At 46.7% G+C, this 18,164-nt stretch overlaps 1 protein-coding gene and 1 pseudogene across 5 annotated transcripts in view; one reads left to right on the top strand and one right to left on the bottom strand.

Annotated features, from left to right (window-relative positions):
* RNF220 (ring finger protein 220) overlaps positions 1 to 18,164 on the bottom strand; it is a 235,858-nt gene that overhangs the window by 110,849 nt on the left and 106,845 nt on the right. The gene's annotated exons all lie outside the window — the stretch shown is intronic.
* LOC144282752 (U4 spliceosomal RNA) lies at positions 12,483 to 12,606 on the top strand (annotated as a pseudogene).

Consider the following 18,164-nt stretch of genomic DNA (forward strand, 5'->3'; position numbering starts at 1 on the left):
AGAGTCCCCCTTCTCAGTTTCTCTGTTAGATCCCCTTTATTTAGTGATGGAGCAGGAAGAGGCTCTGGGACCCTGTCACCCCTCCTCACCTCGCCCCAGGCTGCCGGACAATCGTTGAGCTCTCACTGCACTTGGCTGGCAAGGTCTCTTTTGGGTGGCACCACAGCATATGACCAGCTCTTGACAGCCTCGTTGTCAGGAATGGGCTGGCCACAGGATCCAAGAAGCCTTAGCTAGGCCCTGGGTGTCCTCTCAGACCTGCGTGGGGACATCGACTTTAGTAGTTCCCCGGGAGCCGTGGCAGGACAATGAGTCAATTTTGTCTTGCTCTGTGCTGTCTTGAAGTACCAAAGGATGCATGTGGGTTCCAGGAAATGCATGTCAACAGCAAAGGCTGGGGGTGTCCATTAATAGCCACACTTCCTTTACTGATCCACGGTGGATCTGCTAATTCACTCATTAAATTCAAACTTCGAATGCATTTGTCCTAGACTCTGGGCTCCTTCCCAAGAACCCAAATGGTTATAAGCAAGACAAGGCAATACCAATAGGAGTTCCACTAAATTCCCAGAAGCCCCTCCCCACATGGAAGGTAGGGATGGAATGGAGCTGTTTGGTCTACATGGCCACCACCCTCACGAAGCCACGTGGCTTTATTCCTAACAAGAGAACATGCTTTAACGACCCACTGGCCATACACATGCTGTATATGTGGTTTGTATATACATACATCCATGCTGTTACTGCCCCCTGGACAACTCAGTAGCTCCCTTTTCTCCCTGTGAATGACATCGCCACTTGAAGAGCTTAATGATATGTCAGAACTTTCTGTTCTAGATATGTTCTTTGTTGTCTTAATTCTACACCCTTTATTTTTATTATTTTTTAAAAAGATTTTATTTATTTATTCATGAGAGACACAGCGAGAGAGACAGAGACATAGGCAGAGACACAGGTAGAGGGAGAAGCAGGCCCCATGCAGGGAACCCGATATGGGACTCCATCCCAGGACCCCGGGATCACAACCTCAGCCAAAGGTAGACGCTCAATCTCTGAGCCACGCAGGTGCCCCAATTCTATACCCTTTAAATATCTGTCTGAATCAGACTACAGATGGCCAGAGAAGTGACTCTTGGACTCTCTTCTAATGCCAGAGGCATGCTTTCATGTCCCAGAGACTTTAGGTCAAGGAAATGGAGGATCAACATTCTCTCTCACATGCAATTCCATTTTATTATTCGGTTATCATGATAACCATGATGCTAACGATGATGGCAAAGATGATAAAAGAACGCCACCTCATTGTGACACCCGATAGTCCCCAAGTCCAAGGAGAGAACAGCAGGCTGAAAGGTGACTTGTGTCTCTAGAATAAACGCAGCAGAGTTCGGGACAAATATAGTTGGGATATAGGGGCAATTGTTATGTGAATTGACTAAAGAATCAAGCTCAAGTTCTTTAGCAGAGGCTATAAGATCTCCTGTGGATGGGTACCCACCTTGCTCTTCACTCCATCTTCTGTGCTCTGCCCCTCCCCCAAGGCCCCTGCAACGCTGGGTTGGGTCTAGTTCCCCCTACCAAAGGAGGCTTTCCGTGTGTTTGTTCCGATCCCTCTGCCTGGAATGCCCATCAACTTTTTTCCACTGCCACCTCTTCATGCCTTGGGTTGGGCATTATCTCCTGCAGAAGCTTTTTCCAATACTCCACCCCTCACCTGATCTAATCTGCCCTCATGTGCTGTACTTACCTCTACCTCAGTGTGGACCAGCAGCTTTGGAACCTCTGCGGGGCGGGTGTCTTACTCCCTACAGCCCCAGCACCTAGCATAGGGCCTGACCCAGACCAAGCACTTAGTACATGTTTCTACTTATCGCAGTTTGAGACATCCGCTGTGGATTGAAGTTTTTTAGACTCACACCGGCATCCCAAACCAGACACAAACTTCGGTGGACTTTGGTTTACCCTCTAGTTAACAAACACTAATCCAGCATGTGTGAGGCACTCAAAGCCAAGCAGTCCTCTCCGAAACCAGAGAGAAGTATTACTGTTTCTGTGATACTGAAAGCCTTTTTGCTTCATTGTCATCTACTTTCTCCTTCCTTTGAGTCTCATCCTAAGGGTGCAGGTAGCGACTGACCCGGTCCCGGGACAACTCCACTGTGGCTCGGTCCTGCAGGCCACCACTCCCACTCCCCGAGGACCCTCTTCCTCCCATGCAGTGGGCAGTGGGTGTTCGGGGACTGTTCAACAGAAAGCCCCAGGAACCCCCCCTCTGCTCTGGGCTGCTCCCATCTGCAGGAGGCTTCGGTGGACCAGAGTGGGCTACTGATACTTTCCCCAGGGTAATGACCGAGAGGAACTGAGCCCACTGATGCAGCACTCCTGACACTGTGTCAGCCACCCACCAAGCACTGGCATTGGACCATGCAGTCCAAGCCATAGTCCAGAGGATGTGCTAACCTTCTTCCCCATTGGAAGACACACCAATGGTGTGTTATGATGAGAAGAGGAGGGGAAAAAAAAAGAACATGGGCTTGGAAGTCTGAAAACACTTCTGTCTCTTCTAAGCTATTCATCCTTGGGAAAACTGCTTGGCTTTCTCAGCTCCAGTTTTCCTACCTATAAAATGGAATTAATAAAGCCCACCCATAATGCTAATAAGGGCCAAAAAATTTGATAGAAGTTACCAATATATGCATAAATCTGAAGTGCCTACCCCTGGCAAACAGCAGGGACCCAATGAATAGTAAAGATAATAATAATAATAAAATGTAAAGGTCTGAATTTGGATCTAAAAACCCAACAGCGTAGAATGGGGTGAAAGAGATGTGACTCAGCAATGAACTGTTTGGGGTTTGGGTTGGTAAGCAGCTCAAGAGGAGCCAGCAGCTGATGAGAGATGCCACTGCATTCACAAAGCGGTGACAGGCTCACCCGGCTCTGTCCTTGGTCAGCTGCCTCGGGCAGGGCAGGTCCGGGCACTATTCTCCAAGAGCCCCAATGACCATATATGTGAAGACCTACTATAAACCATAGAGCTTTTATACATGGATAGCAGTACTTTGAGCCAGCAGCAATATATTAATAAGTGAGGTAGAGATAATCCATAGTGACTTCAGAGGGGAGCAAACAGTACTGAAAGGCAGGGCAGGGGACTTAGCACCATAGAAAGAAAGGAGGGATCATCAGTTTGTAAAAAGGAGGCTGACGATCCCAGAGAGAACTGATTCCTGTATGTCCCCCTTAAGGAAAACCCAAGAACAGGGAAGTGAAAGCTCATTTAGACTCCTCAAATTCGGATTCTTTTTAAGAAAAGTATTTTCTGACAGACAAGATATCCAGACAAGGACTGCTTTGAAAAGTAATGAGCTCCCCCTCATAAGAGGTATTCAAGTAGAGGATGGTTGATGTTAGTTGGTCCTAATAGAGGGAATCCAGACAAGGAGGTCGGGACCAGAGCTCTCCTACACTGAAATGTCATGGCTAGAAGGGCTCTTTGCCTCCTGTTCTCTATCACCAAAGGGGCAGGGAAGAGTCAGAAATCCTCAAATCGATCACTTATCCGACATTCATTAGACATCTAGTGCATGCCAGGCACTGTGCTAGATACTGAGAAAATAAGCAAAAATAAGGAAAAGATTTTGGCCTTGGCGCTCTTACAGTCTAATAGGGTTAACCGCCACGGCAGAGGTCTGGCCTAATGCCCGGGTGCAAGCCAGAGAGAATAACTAGGTGCCAGGAGTCCTCGAGCTGAGTCTTGAAGAAATGCTTTTACTGGATGGAAAAGGGGAGAGAGAATACAACAGGTCGAAGCGACAAGACGTGTAAAACCATGGCATCCTGCACAAACAGGGCACAACCAGGGAAGAGGAGGTATGTGGGGAATGAGACTGAAGACATCGGTTCAGGTGAGGCACTTGGTGCAACTTACTGAGGACCCCTCTGATGTACGGGAAGGGTTATGGGAAGCATGGTGGGGATTGCAAACAGGGACACAGTCACTGCATTTAAAAATGATCACTGTCATGGGCCATAAGAAAGGACTGAAGTGGAAGGAGACTATGGTAAGTGGAAGCACAAGCAGGGAAGGATGATTGGTGACACATGCTCAGAATTTTAAAAAATATTTATTTATTTATTTGAGATAGAGAGAGAGATAGAGAGAGAGAGAGCACATGAAGTGGCGGGGGCAGAGGGAGACAGAGAATCCTGAAGCAGACTCCCCATTGGGCACAGAGCCCAACACAGGTCTCCATCCCAGGACCCCGAGATCAGGACCTGAGCCAATTCAAGAGTCAGCCACTTAACCAACTAAGCCCCTCAGGCCCCCCCCTCCAAGTTTTTTCCTAATTGTAAATGTAACATATGCCCATTGTAGATAGTTTAGAAAATCAAGAGAACTTTAAGGAAGGATCCCACCACTCAGCATAATATGTTGGTGTGATTCTTTTTATTTTTTTCTCTGCATAGTTTTAACCTTATTTTAGGAGCTCTGCTGAAATATCCTTCAAAAACATGATATTTTAATGGCTGTGCAATATTCCATCATATGACTTTACTATACTTTACGTAACCATTCCTTTGTTGTTGAACATTTAGGTTATTTTCAGATTTTCCAGACTACAAATACTACTGAAATGGTTTGCATAAATCATTGACCACACGTCCAGTTATTTTCTTAGAATAGATTCCAAAAGAGAAATTACTAAAATAAAAGACATGAATATTTTAAGGCTTTTGCAACATATTATGAAGTTGCTTCCAGACAAATATGTGCTTTTACTGATAGTATATGAAAATACCTAACTCCACCTTCATTATTATTGAACTTCATAATTTTAAAAGTTGTCCATTTGTATAGGCAAAATGTTACCTCATCAATTTATACTAGCTGCATTAATTTGCAGGCTTTCATATTTCTTTTGCAAACTGCTTGCTCATGCCTTAGTTCATTTTCTATTGAGCTAGTAATACTTTTTATTGATTTTTTTAAAGATTTTATTTATTTATCCATGAGAGACTCAGAGAGAGACAGAGAGAGAGGCAGAAAGAGAAGCAGGCTCCTCCATGCAGGGAGCCAGATGTGGGACTCGACCCCGGGTCTCCAGGATCACACCCTGGGCTGAAGGCGGCGCTAAACCGCTGAGCCACCAGGGCTGCCCCTTTTTATTGATTTGTAAGAGCTCTTTATATATGAGAAATATCAACTGTTCTACTGTGTTTACAGCAAATCTTTGTTTTCCAGGAGTCATTTTGTTTTTGTTTTTTAAGATTTTTATTTATTCATGAGAGACAGAGAGAGAGAGAGAGAGAGAGGCAGAGACACAGGCAGAGGGAGAAGCAGGCTCCATGCAGGGAGCCCGACATGGGACTTGATCCCGGGTCTCCAAGATCACACCCTGGGCCAAAGGCAGGCACCAAACCGCTGAGCCACCCAGGGATCCCTCAGGAGTCATTTTGATATTTGTCTTTTATTTTTGTTTATAGTGGGACTTTTGTTGTATAGAAATTTAAAAGCTGGGATGCCTGGGTGGCTCAGCAGTTGAGCATCTGCCTTTGGCTCAGGGAGTGATCCCATACTCCTGGGATCGAGTCCCACATCAGGCTTCCTGCGAGGAGCCTGCTTCTCCCTCTATGTCTCTGCCTCTCTCTGTGCCTCTCATGAATAAATAAAATCTTAAAAAAAAAAAAGAAATTTAAAAGCTTTGGTAACTTATTCCATTCTGTTTATGCTAAGAAGGTCCTTCCCTAACCAGATACATACCCATATTTGATACAGATTTAGTTATTGCTTTATCCTTTGCATTTCAGTTTTTTAAAAAGATTTTATTTATTTATTTGAGAAGAGGGAGGGGAAGAGAAAGAGCATGAGCAGAGAGGTGGGGTGGAGGGAGAAGCAGACTCCTTAATGAGCAGGGAGCAGGATGCGGGATTCGATCCCAGGACCCTAGGATCATGACCTGAGCCAAAGGCAGACACTTAACTGACTGAACCACCCAGTGGCCCTGTATTTGGCTTTTTAATTCATCTGGAATTTATTTTGATATGAGGTATAAGGCAAGGGACTTACTCCTTTGCCACCTCCCAATATTCCTTTTCTTTTAAGGTGAAGGAGGAAAGGTAAAGGGCAGGGAAAGGGAAGAATCTAGACTGAACCAGGTTTTGCTTGTGTGTTTAGTTGGATGGTGCTTAAGGATCATTTAAGTTGCAGGCTGAAAAAATATAATGAGGTCACTTTTGAATATGTTGAATATGAGGTGCCCTGCAAGGGTTCAAGGGGAGGTAGTGAGTTGGCAGTCAGAATATGGGCATGAAGCTCAGGTGAGAGGTCGAGGCCAAAGTTGTAGACATGGAGTCATCAGTGTGTGGAGGGCAAGTGGTATGGCATGGATAAGCTCATGCAGGGCAGATGTATAAAGTAAAAAGAGACAAGTGTAGGTATTCTGGGCAGCAAGCATATTGAAGGAACATACAAAGGAGGAGAATCTAGGGAATGAGAAGGAGGAGATAAAATCCAAAGAAATGAGTTGGAGAAGTTGAGGAAAAAGAGAATTTGAAGATGGAAAAGGTGATCAAAGTACCCATAAAGTAGTAAGACAGAACATAGTCTACAATGAGCTGAGCGAGCTGGAGATGGGCCAGTGGACGTGCAAGAGTTATGACTGCTGTTGAACAAGTTTATCAGTAAAGAGGAAGAGGAAGATGGGGCAGCGGAAAGGCACCTGTAGGAAGAGGGTGATTGATGAAGACGTGGTGGTGCCAGGTCTCAAGGAGCAGCGTTGACGCACTAGGGCACGGGGAGAGGATTAATACTGAGTCAGGGTGCAAGGCTGTGAAGATGACCCCCTGGGTGGGGGCCATGGTTAGGAGGAGAGAAAAGTTGAGCTTTTGGCCTCTAGTCTCTCTGTAAAGTAGGAAATGAAGTCATCTAGGGAGAATGAGGTAAACAGAGGCAAGGAAGGAAATTTTTTTCTTAAGAGTTTATTTATTTATTCATGAGAGACAGAGAGAGAGAGAGAGAGAGAGAGAGAGAGGCAGAGACACAGGCAGAGGGAGAAGCAGGCTCTCTACGGGGAGCCCAATGTGGGACTTGATCAGAGGACTCCAGGATCACGCCCTGAGCTGAAGGCAGACGCTCTACTCCTAAGCCACCCAGGTGCCCCCGGAAGGAAATTTTTTGAGAGAAAGGAAGGCCCTAAAACAAATGCTGTGGGAAATGGAAAAGGGAATGGACTATAGGCCAAGCCCAGAGACTGGTGAGAAGCATTCAGGGCCTGGCTAAGGTTCATACTAGGCACACCGGTTGTGTGATTTTTCTCAGTCAAGCGTCGCAGGGCGGACGTAAAGGAGGAGGCAAATACTCACATGGAGCTGGATCTGAGATAGGCAGAAAGGCAAAGGGGTAAGGAAAGTGGACCAAGAAATTCTTTAAAGAGACCGATCAAAGGGCCAAGTTTGGGTAAGAAAAAAAGTGAACCCAAGAGGGAATGATGGGCTTGTTACATTGGAAATGGTCCAAGGATTGAGTCCAAAACCAGTGTCATGGGGAGTGAGGAAGGAGCACGGATGTCGGCATAGAAGGTCTGGTTAGAAGGTGGGATCTGAGGTGGAGAAATTCTGGGGTACAGACGGAGGCTGGGGCCACGTGCGTGGCCTTCTGCTACAGGAGTAGAGACTGGGGCAGGGAGTCCGGGATTTGGGTGGTCCCCGTGGGTGCTGAAATCCCCAGGCTGAAGGTGGGAATAGGGTTCCGGGAGACAGAGAGCCAAGGGCCAAAGTCCACGGTGGACAGGGGGTGGGGTGACATCAGGAGACGGCAGTGCGGAGAGGGCGAAGAGGCTGGCACAGGCCAGAGAGCAGCAGGGCTGCTTGTGTGAGGCGGAAAGCTCGACCCTTGACCTTGTGCGCCCCTGGACCCTGGCAGCCTGCACGCATCTGCTGCGGGCACCAGGGGCCAACAGGTTCGGGGCACAGGTAGGCCACCCAAAGCGGGGCGGCGGTGTCCAGGCTCTGTTTATTTTGTTGGTTGGTTCCATCACCAACCGTTCACTCAAAAGGGACTTGATGAGACTGGTCCCTGGGCCCCGAGCACCGTGCCAGGGGTTGCACCGAGCCTACCTCTTCGGGAGCAATGCACTGGAGCCAGCAGCCTTTCCCCTTTTTGCCAAAGGTGGCCCCACTCTCTCTCAGCAAGCCCCCCACACCAAAGTCCTGCCACCAAAGCCAGGCAGGCCCTGACACGGCTGATGGCCGGTAGGGGATCTTCTTGTTACAGCTTTTTCCCCAGAGATAAATAGGCCACAGTAAAAAAGATTGCTACATCCTTTCAATAAAGATTTTTTTTCTTTTCCAGACAGCTTGAGAAATGTTTTAAAAGCTTCTCACATTTCCAGTGAAACCCACAGAGAAGAATTTTGCTTGTTATCAGCCCTGGAAGCCTCTGATAGACGGGTGACATTTTTTTTCTTTTTCTTTCTCTTTTTCTCTTTTCCTTTTTTTCACCAGCTGAAGAGAGAGTCACAGTGTGTTTTATAACTGGCTCTCTGCATTTCAAAAGCTCAACGAGAGCTCTCTGCTAACCCCGATAAGCCTTGGGCTCTTAGCGTCTTAAATACCTCTGACAAGCTATACATTACAGCGCTAATAATTTGCCAAATTTGCGCCCATAATATGATATCTGTAAAACGTCAAGGGCAGTAATGCGATTAGCGGTCTCAAATGAAATATCGAACATTCAGCGTTTAGGTCCTGAATAGGGGGAGAAAGGAAAGGAAATCAATTTCAAAAGCAGGAGGGAAAAAGGCGATAAGCGTGTAATAAAAATAGAGAGAGACAGAGGAGAGATGCGGAGGAAGCGAGCCGGGCAGAGAGAGACCCGGGACGAGATAGAGCCCCGGCTCGTATTCATGTTTTCGGCAGGTAAGAGGCGGTTAAAAAAAAAAAAACTTTTACGAATTAGTTTGAATGCGAAGCTGGGAAATAACCTTTGGTCACCAAGCAACTGGCTTTGGGTGGAAGGCAGAGGCGGGGGCTGGAGGCAGCGAGGGCTCGGCCGAGCCTAGGGAGGGCCTTTCACTCTCTGCCCCCAACAGCCGCTTCCATAAAACACAGGAAGTTGAATTACAAGGAGTCTGAGGGTGGGCTCCCGCCCTGCCCCCACCCACCCGAGGTGGGAGAGTCGTAATGGACTAATTATCTGGCCAGCAGAGGCGGTGGCGGCAGTCGCAGGAGAGAGGGCCCGGGCTGTCACATACCAGGCTCTAGACTAAATAACAACATCTCACACCTGCAGCTTTACGAGCCCTCGCCGAGAGGGGAGCGCGAGCCCCCGCTCCTCCACCCCCTCCTGCTTCTCCCCGTCCACTGTGGGCCCCCACTCGAGCCAGGCCGCCGTGGGGGCACTGGTGTGTGTGTGTGTGTGTGTGTGTGTGTGTGCAGGAGGGGGAGGTCCTGCTGCAGGTATCTCTGCAGGCAGTGCTCCTTCTCCTTCCCTCGGGTCTTCCATCCAGGTGATGTCTCCTGGGCCATCAGCAAGGCAGGGGGGCTGCACCCTCAATCCACCCCCTCCCAGGGCTCTTCGGTGAGCAGGTCTGCCTACACCCACCATCTATCTCAGGTCTCAATACATCCACCATGTATCTCAGGCCGAGGGACTGTCTCTGGGTTGGGCTGCCTTGGAGCATGAGGGCAAAAATGACTAGGGGGTCCTCTTAGACCTGAGGGGACAGCAGAGGCAGGAGCCCTCAGCACATCTCTCTGCTCTGCTCTTTTCATTTCTTGCCCTAATACCATGCTTCACAGAAAGAAGCACTTCTTTCAAAATGTGCTGTGCCTGCCCTTTCTGCACCACTTGGTCTTGGAAGTGACCCCATAACCCCGAACCTCCCTCTTTTGCAAAGAGATGAGACGGAGCTGCATCAAAAGAAGAAAGAAAACGGTGATGGATGTAGGAGCCAGTGCCTCATCGGGGAGATGGCAGTCCAGGAGAGCAGGGCCAAGTCCTTTCCCTGCTCTGAATGCCGAAGTCCTCCAGTCCCACGGTCACCCCGCGGGCAGCTGGAGGATGCCAACCAGGAGGCAGGCCAGCTCACCTAGGCCGAGAGGGCCTGGAAGGTGGTAGATGGGCCGGGGTGGGAGAAAAGCAAACAGGCTGCCTGGGGCCTGTCCCAGACCCTTCCCCGGGGCGGCCTGGAATGGCCATTCCAGGGCCACTTCTTGCGGCACCACGAGCCATTAAAATAGGAGTGCTCAGGGAGCCATCAGCCCAGCACAGATGACTTCCCCAGATGTGGCAGTGGGGCAGGATGTGGAAGCCCCCAACCCCAACTGCACAGACAAAACATTCCCGCACTAACCATCCTCGGAAACCCCACAGCCCAGAGCCCCTCTTACAGATGCTTTCTAGACCATTTAGCAGGAGGCAGTGTTTATTTTTGAACATATGTTCTTTCCCATCTCTCGCCTCCCTTCTCCCTTACTAGTCCTTCCATACCTAAAGCTACCCTCTGGATGGGCTGCTGTTGGTTGTTAGGGCCAAGCTCTAGGGTGGGTAGCATGCTTTGTTTTGGCTTGGCTGCATGCTTTAGTGTGTGCACGTGTGCGTCCGGGCACACATGCACCCGTGCGCGAGAACATTTGCTCAAAGCTCCATTGGTGGAGGGCGTGTACTATACAAGTTCAAAGAGTGCAGGTTCTCAGGAGTTGCCCAAGTTTGTGAGCAAATCCTGAACCAGGCCATAAGTTCCCTACTTTCCAAAACCTGTACACCAGTCAGAGATGGTTTCCTGGGCATTTTATTCCTATTGGGAAGGTGAGATAAGGGATAGAAGGTTGCTGCCCAGAAGGGAAATTTTTGGCCTCGAGTTTGGAATGGGCTTTACTTGGTTCTCTATCCATGCACAGGGCCCAGCATATTGCCGTGCTCGGTAATCGCCCACCCCCTCAGCTAAGGCCTCTCTCTTTTCTTTAATAAAATAGAATCCCCCAGTCCCTAAATGACCTGCTCAGATTTTGCCCCTATCAAAAAGCCTTCCTTGAGTGGTCCAGTCGGCCAGCTCAGGTCATGATCTCAGGGTCCTGGGATAGAGCCCTGAGTCAGGCTCCTTGCTCAGCCAAGACTCTGCTTGTCTCTCTCCCTCTGTTTCTGCTCCTTGCCTCCTCCTCTCATGTCCCTCACCCCCCTCCTGATCATGCTTTCTCTCTCTCAAATAAATAAATAAAATCTTGGGAAAAAAAATGAAGAAGCCTTCCTTAACTCAAATAGTCCAGAGTTCTTTTTCTTCTAATAGACATGTACTAGCTGCCTCTTGTGTACCAGGCACCACGTTAGGCATTTTACGTGTTATTTTATTTAGGTTTCAGAACTCTAGATATTATTTTTTTTAAGATTATTTATTTATTTATTCATGGGACACACACAGAGAGAGAGAGAGAGAGAGAGAGAGAGGCAGAGACACAGGCAGAGGGAGAAGCAGGCTCCATGCAGGGAGCGCGACGTGGGACTCGATCCCGGGTCTCCAGGATCATATCCTGGGCCGAAGGCGGCGCTAAACCACTGAGCCACCAGGGCTGCCCAGAACTCTAGATATTATAATTTCTATTTTGTAGGCAAGAAAACAGGCTCTAGAGTGATTCGTCCAATCCAGTGAGCAAGTAGTAGAGCTGGAATTCAAACTCGGGTCTGTCTGAATCAGAAATCCCATGTTCTTTCCATTATGTGGTGGAACTTCCCACATGCAAATGTTTTGCAAATGTTTGTCGCAGTCCTTTCTAAAGTGTGGCCCTCAGGAAAGAAAATTACACCCTAGGTTTAGTCTAGCCAGGGCAGAGACTAGAAAGGTTTCTCTCAATGAAGCCTAAGTTTGTAGTCATCTATCTTACTTTGTTGTTTCATACATAGCTGACAGGTAACCAAACCCTGAGCCTGAGCTTTTCTCAGGCTCTAGGTGTCCCCCACACTATGTGGTGTCTCCCCACCCACACTATGTTCCCAGACACACTGGCCTTTGGTGCTTGTTCCCTCTGCCTGGGATGTCTACCGCCCCATTCATTCTCTTGCTAATTCATTCATTTACTCTTTCATTCATTCAATAAACATCAGTTGAGAGCCTACAACATGCCAGGTATGGTACTAGGCTCTGGGAATACACTGGTGAACAGAAAGAGACAAATCTCTTCACTGCACTTACAGTATAGGGACGGAACGGGCATTTGTCAAGTAACAACAGAAATACACGTGAGTCTACGACAGAGGTAAGTTCTGCAAGAGCCACCCTGGGTGCTATAGGAGATGGGACCTTGTCAGGAAGGTCAGGGCAAGTTGACTTATGGGAAGTAATAACAGAGATGAGATCTGCTGAGAACCACACCTCCTATCCCAACCCCCACCACCAGGCCCCACCAACCCTTGACTTTGCCTAGAAAACTCCAGCAGTCTTTCAGGTCAGCTTTTTTTTTTTTTTTTTTTTTTTTTAAATCATATCAGCTTTGCGCAGTGGCAGTATCGTAGCCAATGAGGTTTATCCGAGGCGCGATTATTGCTAATTGAAAACTTTAAATCATATCATAACCTGGTTTTTAAAAAGATTTTATTTATTTATTCATGAGACAGAGAGAGAGAGAGAGAGAGAAGCAGAGACATAGGCAGAGAGAGAAGCAGGCTCCATGCAGGGAGCCTGGTGTGGGAATCGATCCTGGGACTACAGGATCATGCCCTGGGCTGAAGCCAGGCACTAAACCGCTGAACCACCCAGGTGTCCCTCAGGTCAGCTTATATAGCACTTCTTCGCAGTCTTCCCTGGTCCTCCAGACCAGGTTAGATCTCCATTGCTCTCTATATTCTTCTCTACAGCGTTTCACTTCCATGAACTACTTGTTTAAGATCTATCCTCCCTACAGACTGTAAACTCCATGAGGGCAAAGAATGTATCTCCTTGGTTGCCTGCTTGATATCTATTGTCAAGCACAGTACCTGGCATGTACTTGATATTCAACAGATGTTTGCTGAATGAATAATCTTGCTTTCACATCCTATCCTGGGGCAGCTGAAGTTTGGGATCCAAGTACAGGAATTTGCATTTATTAAATTTCACATTAGACCATCCCAGATATTAGTATTCTAATAAATCTCAATCTTTCTAATATTTAGAGCACCTACTGTTTACCCTGAATGTACCTGATGTTGGGAAATACAAAGAAACTAGCACAGTCTTAGCTCTAGGAGCTGATAGTCTAGTTTGGGAGATAGATAAGAAAACTAGTAGTTCTAGGGGCACCTGGGTGCCTCAGTCAGTTGAGCATCTGAATCTTGGTTTTGGCTCAGGTCACGTTCTCAGGGTCGTGATATTGAGCCTCTCATTAGGCTACACCCTTGGAAGGGAGTCTACTTGAGATTTTCTCTCCCTCTCCCCTCCCCCGGCCCCCCGCTTACACATTCTCTCTCTCTCTCTCATAAATAAATAAATAAGTAAATAAGTAAATAAATAAATAAATAGATAAATAAATAAATAAATAAGAAAACTAGTAGTTCTGGAGCTGTTGTTATGCCCAGAGAATGGAACTGCTAAATCTGGCTGGGCAAGAGGGGTAGGGAAGGCTGAACTAAGAAATAATTTAAGATGGACACGAGGCAGGGAGGACTTTTCAAGAAGAGGAGGCAAATGTATCTTGGCATAGAGGCAAATCCAGGACATGTGAGGTCAATACATGGCAAGTAGTTCAGTTGACTCACGAGGGTCAGAATAGGGACTTTTGTAGATAGCTTCTTATAATCATATACACACGCCACATTATCTCGGACTTCAAAATTTTCTTACCATTCTTTTTTTCCAATCTGAAGAATGTCTTCTTGGCAGAAAATATGACAGAAAGTGGCTTCTGGTTATGTCTCTGTTACTCCATTTTTCATACTAGCTATGAGTTATGTTTCTAAGATATGTATCTGATCATATCACCACCACCACCCTTCCTGATTTAAAGCTTTCAGTGGTTACCAATTACCCCTAGAAGTCAGATTCTTTATTATGGCAAATAAAGCTCTTGGTGCAAGCTTATGATTCCAAGCCCACTTTCTCCTCACATGCATCACGGGGAGCCACAGTGACTCTACTAACATGTGCACTTGACTTCCAGCATCATTTATTCTCTCTGAATGGGGAGACAGGAGGGATGTTGAAGAGGTCCATGGCTTGGATCTCTTACTACTTCCCATGGAGCATCCTGCTCCCAACACCATGATTCCCACTTGCCGAGTTATTTATAGTTCCCTGAATGCTTTCTTTCTTTTGCCACTGGGCTTTTGCACATGCTACTTCCTTTGCTTGGAACACCCTTTCCCTGGCTTTAAGTCAGGCTGGCACCTCCTTCCCCCAGTTTTCAGAATGCAAGGGAGGTGTTACTTTCTCCAGAAAGTCTTCCTGCCTCCACTTCTGAAGTCCCACAGAACTATGTGCTCACTTTTCTAAGGGCAAAACCACTCTGTTTTAATCTGCTTTCTGATCCCTTTCCCTTATTTGACTTATTTGACTTCATCTGACTTACTGTCTTATGTTAAGCATGTAGCATGGTACTAAACTTTGAATAGACATTTGTCGATTAAAGAATGATCATATATAAAAAAAAAAAAAGAATGATCATATAAGTGAATAAATGAATGGATAAACTTCTCATTGTTCCTGAAACACATTCTTATTGATGACTGTGCCTTCTCTGCAGGTCAGTTCTGAAACTGAGCTCTTCATTCCTCCCCACTTCTCCCCGCCCACCAGTGAATCGCCTCCTCCTCTCCCCTGTCCACCTCAGTAAGTGGTACCTATGCCCACTGGTTCATATCAGAAACTGAAGACTTTCTCATGGTTCATTTGTTCATTCAACATTTATTGAACACCTACTTTGTGCCAGGCACTTTGCTAAACAGTGAGGACATAGCCTCTGGCTTCACAGAGTTCCCTATCCAGTCAGGACTAAGTTTCTGAGGGCTCTCCATCCTGTCTCTGAAAAGAATTCCAGGAAGACCACATGCTGCCTGCCTATCTATGCTGGTTCTCACCCATAGGAGGGCAGGATGGTGGAGAGGAAAGTTCCAGGGCTTTGGCCTCAGGAAGAGGTGGGCTTAAATCCAAGCTCTTCTTTACCCTGAATCAGTTTCATTTAATATTATTTTTTAAATGAAACGTATAATATTTAAAAATATAATATCCAAATATATGTATATATATATACATATATATGTATATGTATATATATACATATATATATAATATCAATGCCTACTCAATGCTTGCTGTTGTGCAAGGTGGCCATGACTCAGTGGAGAACAAATGAGACATAGCACTGCCTGCACAGAATTTAGGCTTAGTGGAGGAGACAGATATTAAACACATAAACAAACATATCACTAGAATTCATCATAAACACTTAAAGACAAAGATAATAAATAGAAAAAATCAGAGGTATTTTTATTAGATTGAGAAGAGTTCTCTGGGGGAAATGGCATTTAAGCTAAGATCTGAAGCATAAGGACCCAGCTATGTGAAGAGGTGGGTGGGATGCAAAGACCCTTAAAGTGAGGGAAGAGTCTGGGCAGACAGGGAGCCCGTCTTGCCAGGTTAGGGATGATGAGCTGACTCTAGGGGCCATGCATGTTAAAGAGATTTCTGGGTTGCCAGGCTAGAGAGTCTGGATTGGGAGGTGGCAAGAATGGAAGAAAGATATCAAGGAAGACTATTTCTGCAGTAACAGATGATAGGAGATGATGGCCTGATTGGGAGTGGTGGAGCTAAGCGGGGTAGAAGCGCATGCATTTGAGAGAAGTTTTAGATGCAGCATGGTCAGGATGGAGTGATGCATCGAATGTGGGGCTGAGCAAGAGGGAAAGGTCAAGAGTGGCTCTAGTTTCTTGTACAAGCAAGTGGCTAGGGAGATGGCATGGGAAGAGTGGAGAAGGAGCAGATTTGAGGGGGTGAGTTATTGGCAGCATCTGGACAGGTAAGTTGGAGTGTCTGTCAGAGATCCAAGTGGTGGTAGTAAACAGCAGGTGGGGGCTTCAAAGAAGGGTCGAGGTAAACTTGGAGAGGGAAGGGGGGGAGGGAGGTGGGCGGGAGAGGACGGAAGAGCGAGGAAGGATGAAGAAATTCATTCATCTCTCTGAACCACATCTTCTTCACTTCTAAAGTGGGAGCAATAACATGAAATGAGATCATGTAAAGCCTCCTGGCATATAACAGGCACTCAGTGAATGCTGCTTTCCTTCCTTTTTCTTCCTCTTTCCCTTTAATTTATGCCCACCTTCCTTCCTCCCTTCTTTTTTTGAAGATTTTATTTATTTATTCATGAGAGACATAGAGAGAGAGGCAGAGACACAAGCAGAGGGAGAAGCAGGCTCGCTGTGGGGAGCCTGATGCGGGACTCGATCCCAGGACCCCAGGATCACGCCCTGAGCCAAAGGCAGATGCTCACCCACCAAGCCGCCCAGGCGTCCCCATCTTCCTTTCCCTTAGTGGCTCTTTGAGCCCCTTTCCTTTCTCACTGTCCCTATACCTTGTGCACAATTGTCACAAAAATGAGGAGTGAGCTTCTTAGAAATGGCTAAGGAACTCAGGGCCAGGATTAGTTGACTTAAAATTCATGCTTTCAACAATTACTCTGCCTTCTGCTTGGAACACTCTTCTTTTGCTCTTCGGCTGCTTATCACACTTGTGTTCTCCCTAAAGCATCATTCCCAGTTTTGCCAGCTCTGTGACGCTTTCCCGAGGTCTCTAGCTGATTTAGGTGCTTGCTTCTGGGTGGTGCTGCAACTTGTTCATACATCTATCTTGGCACCTATTGAAATGAACTCTTTAGCTGGGCTGTCTCCTCTGTGAACTATGAATTCCTTGAAGCAGGAACTATTTTTAAATCTCTCCATCTCCAGCATTTAAGTTAGAGTAGGCAGTCTATTAAAAAATGTCGCATGACCTCCAAGGCTCTGAGATCCCATAATTTGAAGCAAAAAGTTTAGATAAGTGAAAAAGCAAGCACCACCCACAGCTCCTTTGATATCTTTTTAGGAGGGTGTATGCTATAACAGCTAAGATCACGTCCAAGGGAATCAGGCTGGAAGGTTTTAGCATCTTGTCTTCAGATCAACACGCTGCATTGACTGGCAAGCCAAGTGGTACCCAGAGGCACCTGCAGCCAAGTCATCATTCCAGATCCCAGTGAAAGGACTGTATTTTAGGAAAATGTCTGTAATTTACAATTTTAATATTCCTACACCGAGGTAATATAGGAGGACAAGGTTATCATCTCTGTGCTAAATGCCAAAAAGAAGGAAAATTCTGTAAGCTGCAGCTGTTCCCCTAGACTCTGGGAGCGTCTACAGAGCTTGGAGAACCCTGAGGTTGCCAAGAGAGCCTTCTCATATTTTGTGATTTTCCTTCAGGGAATGCCAGCCATTTTTTTTTTTCCTTTACTCACACTCTCGATTCAGCATATAAAGGGAAAATAAAAGGGAAGTGACTTAAACAGTAGGTCTGGAGGGCTTTGGCCAAGCAGAGTGGGCCTCCCATAAATATTGGCACAAATAAATGATTCTAAAACCCCAAATGCCTCAGTTTTTCTTTTAGAATCTGTATTCTGAGCGTAGACAATCACTTTGTCCTCTCTCCTCCTAGAGAAATCTTATGAATCATTTATATCACTTGTTATCACTGTACCTAATTCCATACTGACCACATGGGCCACACCTGATATTATTCCAGAACTGTCCCCTGAAATGTATCTACTCATCCTCAGTTGGCATCTCAGTGATCGTCACAGCTCCAGGAGTATCATTCCATTCGATTCTAGCCACTGCTGCCCTCTCTGACCCCCAGCAATGTCCACATGGCCAGGGTTCTGGATTCCTCTGGTGGTCTTGGAACCTTCTACTTTGCCTGGGTTGAAAGTTTCTTCAGTTCATGAGGTAAAATGGAGAGGATGTAGAATATTGCCTTGTCTCTGCTGCTGGTACCTGTCCATTCCTGTTCTATACCAGTTTCCTGGACTCTCCTTTCTTTCTTTCTTAAGATTTTATTTATTTATTCATGAGAGACAGAGAGAGAGATAGAGACAGAGACAGAGACACAGGCAGAGGGAGAAGCAGGCTCCATGCAGGGAGCCCAATATGGGACTCGATCCCGGGTCCC

Source organism: Canis aureus, chromosome 13, assembly GCF_053574225.1.
Source record: "Canis aureus isolate CA01 chromosome 13, VMU_Caureus_v.1.0, whole genome shotgun sequence".
NCBI lineage: Eukaryota > Metazoa > Chordata > Mammalia > Carnivora > Canidae > Canis > Canis aureus.